This window comes from Aegilops tauschii, chromosome 2 (genome assembly GCF_002575655.3).
Source record: "Aegilops tauschii subsp. strangulata cultivar AL8/78 chromosome 2, Aet v6.0, whole genome shotgun sequence".
Classification (NCBI taxonomy): domain Eukaryota; kingdom Viridiplantae; phylum Streptophyta; class Magnoliopsida; order Poales; family Poaceae; genus Aegilops; species Aegilops tauschii.
This window is the reverse complement of record NC_053036.3, coordinates 147,544,509-147,553,349: the sequence shown is the minus strand read 5'-3', so window position 1 is coordinate 147,553,349 and position 8,841 is coordinate 147,544,509.

Here is an 8,841-nt window from a genome sequence, read left to right as displayed (position 1 = left end):
GCTACTATGTGTCATGCATGAAAATATAAATAAAGTACTACATATGATACTAGCTACTCTATGATACTATTCATTGGACTAGCCAGAGTGGGAGTAACTTCAGCAGTAACATCGAGTCCAACTCAACAAATTTGCTTATGTGGCAATGAGTTAATGAGGAGAGAGGTAGTTTGAGTAACTTAGCTAGTTACTGTAACATCACATGCCCAAATGCAATATGAGTCTATAACCTAATAAATGAGGCTTTGCATGTTACCATACTTATGTTACTACCCACTATGAAAGGTAGTAACATAGTCTAAGTCTAGGGATATGTGTATATTACTAGTGTATGTTACTCTCCATTGTGGAGTGACATAAGCAGGCTATAAGGAATAGAATAATATATATGTGCTTATTAGTTGGAGGAAAGAGAAGAGGAGAGAGAAGAGAAGCGGGCTCTTGGTTAGTAGAGCCAGCTGCAACACAAGACCCAAGACACTTTGTGAGGATGTAAGGTGGGCCAACTATTGATAAACTAGTATGTATTTAAAACTTATTATTGTACATGCCCGCTAAGAGGTTGGCTGTATATGACATGGCAACTTCTTATAGTCGACCGTTGGCTGTATTATTAACCATGCTCTTAGTGAGGTAGCTAGTATATCATAGACTAGCTAGTATCATATATACTCCCTCCTTTCCGGTTTAGGCTGGTTGTAATGGTAGTATCATAAGCGGTATCAGGCATGCCAACTAGACTTTCTGGATGATGTGGCACACAATTAAATGAGGAAAGAGAGTATGTGTTATCATATCATGATACCGTATCATATTAAATGTTGTACTACTTTGTGTGATGCATGGCAATTAATAAGGCAACCTAAGATACTAACTTATGATACTATGCATTACGGAAGTAGTATCATACACTAGTATATATCATATGCATGATACTAGTATATGATACTCCCCATTACAACCAGCCTTATAGGGCTCAATTCAAAAATCTCACCAACCAAGGTAGATGGTGAGTGGTGGAGTACTTTTTGTAGTTTGCAAAAACACCAAATTAATGCTTTTGTTTTCCTCAAAAAATTATGTTTTCCGATGTATTAATTGCAATACATGCATGCATAAAGTACATGCATTGGTCAACTTTCTCTTAATACTTGCATGCAATGATTTAATGCACCTTGGAATCTGAACATGTGATGGGGAACAACCAAATTGAACCTTATAAAATGGAAAAACTAAAATTTTGAGATAAGCCTATAAACCGGAAAGGAGGGAGTATATATGCATGATACTAGTATATATATGATGGGTAATACCTCCATAATGCACGCATGCATAGTATCATAAGTTAGTATCTTAGGTTGCCTTATTAATTGCCATGCATGAAACAAAGTAGTACAACAGTTAATATGATACCACACCCTCTCTTTCCTCATTTAACTATGTGCCACATCATCCAAAATGTCTCATTGGCATGCATCATACCGCTTGATACTCCCATATTACGAACAGCCTTATTAGGGTGGCCATAGTGGGGTATCATAGCCGGTATCATGCACTCGGGAATAGCAAATATGATGATGTGGCAAAGAAGCAGTAACATAGGTAGATACCGTAACATATATATATAATAAATGCTATATTACTTTGTGTCATGCATGGCCATAAATACTACGGTCATCTATGATATATACTACTCAATGATACTATATATGCACTATGAAGGTACGTACGTAGTATCATACACTAGTATCATATGCATGATACTATATATAGTATATGATACTCCCCACTATATAAGGCTGGCCATAGTGGTGGTATCATAGCCGATGATGTCATGCACTAGGAAATAGCAAGTATGCTGATGTGGCAAAGAATTAAATATATATAGAGAGGGTTAGAGTAACATATAGGTAGATACCGTATCATGTTAAATGTGATGCTAATTTGTGTCATGCATGACAATAAATATGATCTATGATACTATACTCTATGTATTATACTATGCGCTATAATTAATTAAAGGTAGTATCATACACTAGTATCATATATATATATATATATGCATGATACTAGTATATGACACTCTCCACTATGAGTAGCCTAAGTATATATAGCCTAACTAAAACACCCACATGTAGTTGTAGTAGGGTTTTTGACTTTAATTAATTATATATGCACTAAAATGCAATGCAAGGTAAGTGCAAAGAATGACTTAAACATAGCAGACGACCTGAAATGGGACGGAACGATGTAGCTAGTAACTGACGATTTTTAGTCTGAAGTGTCGCATCTCCTTTTGGAAACTATGATCCTTCTTGTGAGATGTTCCGGTATGGAAGGTGCGAGCACCAAAACTTGTGCCAAACTTTACCAATTTTTTCCATGCGATTGTGAGAGCACGCGACAGTGACACAATGATTTTCGTTATTTTTTGAACTCTATATGCATTTCCTGAAATTAAAATACCAACAGGGCCTACGCCTCTAGCCGCACCCTGTGGCCGAACTGTTTGAAGTTTTTTCCCATTTCTCACACAATGAATGAAAATTCGCAAAGCGACACACAAATGATCTTGCTAACATGCACGTGTAGTTGTGATTTTATATATATATATACATACAAACGAGATCTCTTTTTTTGCATATTCATAGTCTAAGATTTCTAGCAAGGCCTGCCGCCTGGTAAAATGTACTAGAAAATCAAACCATAGGGTACAATCGTGATTTCTTATTGTGGAAAAAAATTGGAGGCGAAACGATGAACTCATGTTTTCATTCGAACAAAAATATGATGTTAGGTAATGTAAATGTTTTCAAAGAGCACACGGTTCACTCACGAAAGCCGTGTGTCCACTAAACCGTGGCTGATGCCCCCCCTCTGCCACGCGTGCGATCTGAGTCGTGCATTCTGATTGGCCAGAACCCAAACCCCACGGATCGTACGTCTGCACCATTGGATTCTCCTTGATCGAACGGCGATCCTCATTCCTTTCGACAACACATGTAAATGTTTTCAAATATCTTCTCCCAAAAAAATGTTTTCAAATAGCACACGGTTCACACACGAAAGCCGTGTGCCTACCAAACCGTGGCCGATGCCCCCTTTGCTGTGCACGTGATCTGAGTCGTGCGTTCTGATTGGCCAGAACCCAAACCCCACGGATCGTACGTCTACACCATTGGATGCTCCCAGATCGAATGGCAATCCTCATCCCTTTCGACAGGAAATGCGGTCCGGCTAGGAATTGATTTATATGCCAAAATGCACGGTAAATACCAAAAAATGTCTTACATATAGCACACGAGACCTGAAATGCACCAGCAAATCAAACCCGTAGTATAATTATGATTGCTTTACGTGGGAAAATTTAGAGGCGAAACGATGAACTCACGTCTTCATTTCAAAATTAGTACGTCTTCATTTCAAACAAAATTATTCTGTTTGTGCACACGAGTGCTTAGAGGCAACCGTTTGCATAGGCCTTTCCGCGCGCGCGGCGATCGGGGATATTTTCACCCTTTTCACCTAGGTCGCCAACACCCGGAGTCCCCAACACGCCCCCACCGTCCGCCCGCGTTTCACTCAACTAGTCCACCCAATCTCCATCGCCAGCTCCCCCTCCCCCAGATCCACAGCAGAACCCTCTCCGGCGCTGCCGTGCTCACCCCGGCCGTGTGCCCGCTCTTTGGCGTCAAGCCTACCTCCACTGCCGTTCCCAACACGCGGCGGCCCACACCTCGTCGTCTTCGTTTGCTCGCCAGCCACCCTCGAGCATATCGATGCAGTAACCCTCGCCTCTCCTGTGGTCCAGCCGGGTTTGCATTAAGAATCCTGTTAGTTACTGTTCTCCATCGCGGTGAGGCATATTTCCTCGCAATCCCTCTTCCAATTTCGTTACGTATGTTCCTAAATTGGCTATAAAATAACGGAGAGCGTATATATGTTCATTATCTACCTTCCTTACTACATATAAGCTGTATTTGTTCCAATAAGTTACTGCCTATTTATAGATCGCGGGCGCCCGAGTCACACAAACTTAACAAATTAGCCGTACATTTTCTAAATTATTGCATGGCATGTTTAGAAAGCTTGATACCAAGTTGTTAGTTTTATGCTTATCCTCCTTTCCTGAGTTCTGCATGTGTTCTCTATAGATGCCGAGTAGCAGCGACAACACTCATGCTTCAGGCGATGTTTCTTCATCTGATTCGGACAACCCTAGGTCTTCAGCAGATTGTGACGGATCAAGTAATCTTGAACGGGATAGAGCTGCAACAATTACCCTTCTAGTCAGGACATGGAGGAACGCTCCAAGGAAGCCCACACACCAGCCTAAAGGTGTATATGAAGTAACCGAGATTGATTTAAAGTGTTGGGCTCCAACTAAACCAGATAAAGCACGCACGAGGTTCAGGAGTGTGTGTGGATTTGTTGGTAGGGCAAGGCTCAACATTAATCTGCCGGGGTTTCGGAAGGCTGACATAGAAACACAGCGAAGGATAGTCCGGGAGATCATGGATCACTTCAACGTTCCAGAGCAGTGGAGAATGCAGGTAGAACACGCTGCACTGAAGAAGGCTAGGGATGCTTGGAGAAACTGGAAGCACGTGTTGTACAAGAAGTACTTGAGTGAAGGCAAGGACCCAATCCCCGCATACCCCCAAATTACAAGGCAGACTGGGCAGAATTCAAAAGGGTGAGGGCAACTAAAGAGTTTGCTGAGAAGAGTTTCAAGCAATCGGAACTTCAAAAGAAGAACATACACCCCCACCGTATGGGTGTGGCAGGATACTACGGCATGAAACTGATATGGGAACAGGAGGACACAGAAGCAGTAGCGGCGGGTGGGAATCCGGCCTTTAGTGAAATCAGGGGCGAACGCACCAGAGACTACTTGCAGGCACGTGCAAAGAGGTGTGATGATGGAACTTATTACTTTGAAAACTCGCGTGACGCTAAACTGTATCAAGTGATGTTAGAGGCTTCCAAGATCCCTGGAAGGTTCTACAGGAACTCAGGGCCATGTGACATTCTGTCCATTGCTCTGGAAACAAAAGAGCCCCCTGGCCGTGCAAGGGGTATATGTGTTAATGTCCCGCACAAGAGGGCTTTCACACTCAGCAAAGAAGAGAGGCTCAGCATGAAAAAAGCGAGGAGTGAAATGAAGCAGAATGCATTGTATGAAAGGTTGAGGAAGGAGATTGATCCGGCTGTTCGAAAGGATGTTGAGGAGTCAATGATGATGCAGAAGACTCTAACACTGACAGATAGCCAGCAGATGGGAGGGGAGGCGGGCATGGAGGATGCCGCTTATTGCGCGACAACACTGCACAAGAGTAGCTGTGCATCAGCTGACCCCAACAACACTGAGACTACAGCTGCTCATGATGATGCTATATCTGATCTATCTGGAATGAGAGACAGACTGAAGGGCGTGCTTACACATTATGAAGGTACATTAAAATGTGCAACAACCTAGGTTTTCCCACCCTTCTTGGAAGATGGCCTCTTCTTGGACAATGTGCCATTGAAGCCGGGCTGTGTGAAGTGCTACGCGACTGAAGTAAAGCCTAGATTTAATGAATTTGCCCTGAAGAATATCCTAGGAGACTTCGATGAGCAAAGGACCTTGGGAGAAACACTATTACATCACATACAGTGGCCACGAAAGGAATAGAGTTCATCGATGAGATCCCTGAAGCCCCGCCAAGAGCAACCACTGTCGCCCCTCAACCAGTGAGGCTCTCCTTGCCACAGCAGCTCTCGCGGGCTGATGCATCAACCTGTGATCAGTCGGCCCGACTTTGTGGCATACAGGCCATGTCATCCTCCGCCCCAAAGCAGCCAGTGGCAAGGCCTACAACTGCTGAAGACGCACCACCGGTTCAGATGCCGGCTGCTGAAGCAGCGGGGGGAGACCCAACTGCAGCACATGCTCAGCAGACCAACCTGGTGGAATAGACTGCTAAGCAGTGTGATGCTTCGGAACCGCCTGCTAAGCAGTCTATAGGTCCAGAAGCGATTGCTCATCAGTCCGTCGGTCCGTAGTCGCGTGATCAGCATACCAATGCATCAGCACTTCCTGCTCAGCAAACCAACGCGTTGGCACGGCCTCCTCAGCACACCGACAAGTCGGCACCACCTGTGCAGAAACCCGACATAGCTTCAACGCACGGTCAGCAGTCCGATGCCTCTGCTCCTACAGCCCAGCAGTCCGTCACAGCAGCAACCGCCAGCTCAGCGTCCTGCATAGATAAACCGCCTGCTAAGCAGTCTGTCCAAGATTCACCATCTGCTCGGCAGTCTACCTTGCAGGCAACCAGACATTCTGCTAGAAATGCTTCAAGTACCAAGAAGGAAGTGGCCAAAAAGGCTACACCCACGGCCACGAGGAAGCGCGGCGGGAAAGTGAAGAGGAAAGAGAACGACTGCCTCTTACTTAAAGCACTCATCACCCATAACCAAATTAACAACAGCTTGTTCGAATCGGGGAGTAATATTATTTCTGATGCCATGGATGATGAAGAAGTAGAGTTGTTGCTTGCTAAAAGTAAAGCAGATGTACTTCAAGCACGCTATTACGTCCATGGCCAACCATTTCTTGTTGGCGAATACTTTGATGAGTGCAGCTCCAGTTGCCCCGAGTTACATGAATATTGCATGGATCTAATGTCAGTAGGTCATCATGGTTTGCTAGTCCACTACAACAGATATCATTTCTGACACGATGCTGGTTCCATCGATGTGAGTTTCAAGGACTTACGTCTCTTCTTCAACTTCAACGTGCTCGATGCCACTCTTGTTAGATGCTTGATTTTGTAAGTACTTAACAAACTCTAATCAACTTCTCCATACAAGGCTGTAAATGATAAACAGCTAACTTCCTTTTATTCCTCTCAGGGGATTGAACGCGCAGAGAAGAAAAAGGGAGAGTGTGTATTTCATAGATCCTGAATTAGCACGGGACTGGGCCGTTAACATGGTCGCCCATGCAGAATCATTTCTCTGGCCATATCATGAACAGTAAGTCAAGTAAACAACCACACATACACTTATTGTCTTTCAGATTTCGACATAATTCGTAAGTTCATGGCTTTCTTAATATGTAGCAATCACTGGATATTGGTATTAATTGTTCCAAACAAGGACACAGTTTACTACATCGATTCTCTCAGAGAGTCAACAAACGCTCAGGATCTGACGCATATTCAGCAATTCATCGATAGGTATTGAATTCTATGATGCTGAAATTAATTTGCATTCATATCTGGTTCAATAATTGATGTTGTCAAAATTCATCATCATTTGCAGTGTGCTCGCATTGTGGAAAACTAAACTAGGGAACCTGTTCAAGAGGGAACTACCTGTGCAGCACGAGATCGTTTCTCCGGTAACACACCGAAATCCGTTATTTTTGGAAAATTTATCCAACAGTCTGCAAATACCTTTCCTTACGCTAGTCAAATGTTCAAGCTTCTAAATAAACCTCTTTCTATTTTGTCCAAAGAAAAAATAATACATCTAACACCGGTTAGGTTGTTCCTAACAGGACAAATACATGACTAATTCTGTACAAAAAATTTCAGTGTCCTCAGCAAGAAGCAGGGACCAACCTTTGTGGATACTATGTTTGCAGACACATGATCTCCATCTGCAAATCTGCTGATAGTTGTGACGATCCTCGCGAATTAGTACCAGTAAGTCTATCTTAATTAATATCTTCTACTCCACTCATATGGCACATTCTGATCTTAAAAATACCACAACTCATCTTAATTAAAACCGAGGACCCCTGAACCGCGCCCGGCTGGTGAATTGCTGATGGTTCGGAGATTTATCAGCGACTTCTTCCTGGATCACTACATCAATCCCACCAGTGATAATGAAGATTTCAGCATGCCTTCTCTTGAAACATTGAGTAAGAGTTAGCCGCTAAACATATAACACATGGATCCATTGTTTTCCATCTGATGATGTCTTCGTATTTCGTACACTATGATTAATTATGTATTGCATATATGTGTGGACAAATCATTGGAATTTAGCTACCATATGTTCAATTGCAATTGTTGCGAAATCTGATGAATGTTCTTCCCTTGGACACTATTTGTTCAATTGAATATTGTGGCCAATTTGCTTTTTGCATGCCGATTCAAAGTGGGATATTTTTGTTTATTTGTTCAATTGAATATCATGGCGAATTTTCTTTTTGCGTGCCGATTCAAAATATGATATTTTGGTTTATTTGTTCAATTGAATATTGTGGCGAATTTGCTTTTTGCATGCCGATTCAAAATGGGATATTTTTGTTTTAACCTGGCAATTGCTCCGCACACGGTTCAACTAAATGAGTGTGTGCGATCCACATCGGAAAGCATACGTCAATCATAGCGGAACCTGATGACCCACAAGTATAGGGGTTCAATTGTAGATCTTTTCGATAAGTAAGAGTGTCGAACCCAATGAGGAGCAGAAGGAAATGACAAGTAGTTTTCAGTAAGGTAATGTCTGCAAGTGCTGAAATTGTAAGTAGCTGAGTAGTTTGATAGCAAGATAATTTGTAACGAGCAAGTAATGATAGTAGTAACAAGTATGCAGCAAGGTAGCCCAATCCTTTTGAGGCAAAGGACAGGCCAAAACGGTCTCTTATGATAAGCAAAGCGTTCTTGAGGATACACGGGAATTTCATCTAGTCACTTTCATCATGTTGGTTTAATTCGTGTTCGCTACTTTGATAATTTGATATGCGGGTGGACCGGTGCTTAGGTGCTGTTCTTACTTGAACAAACCTCCTACTTATGATTAACCCTCCCGCAAGCATCCGCAACTGCGAGAAAAGTA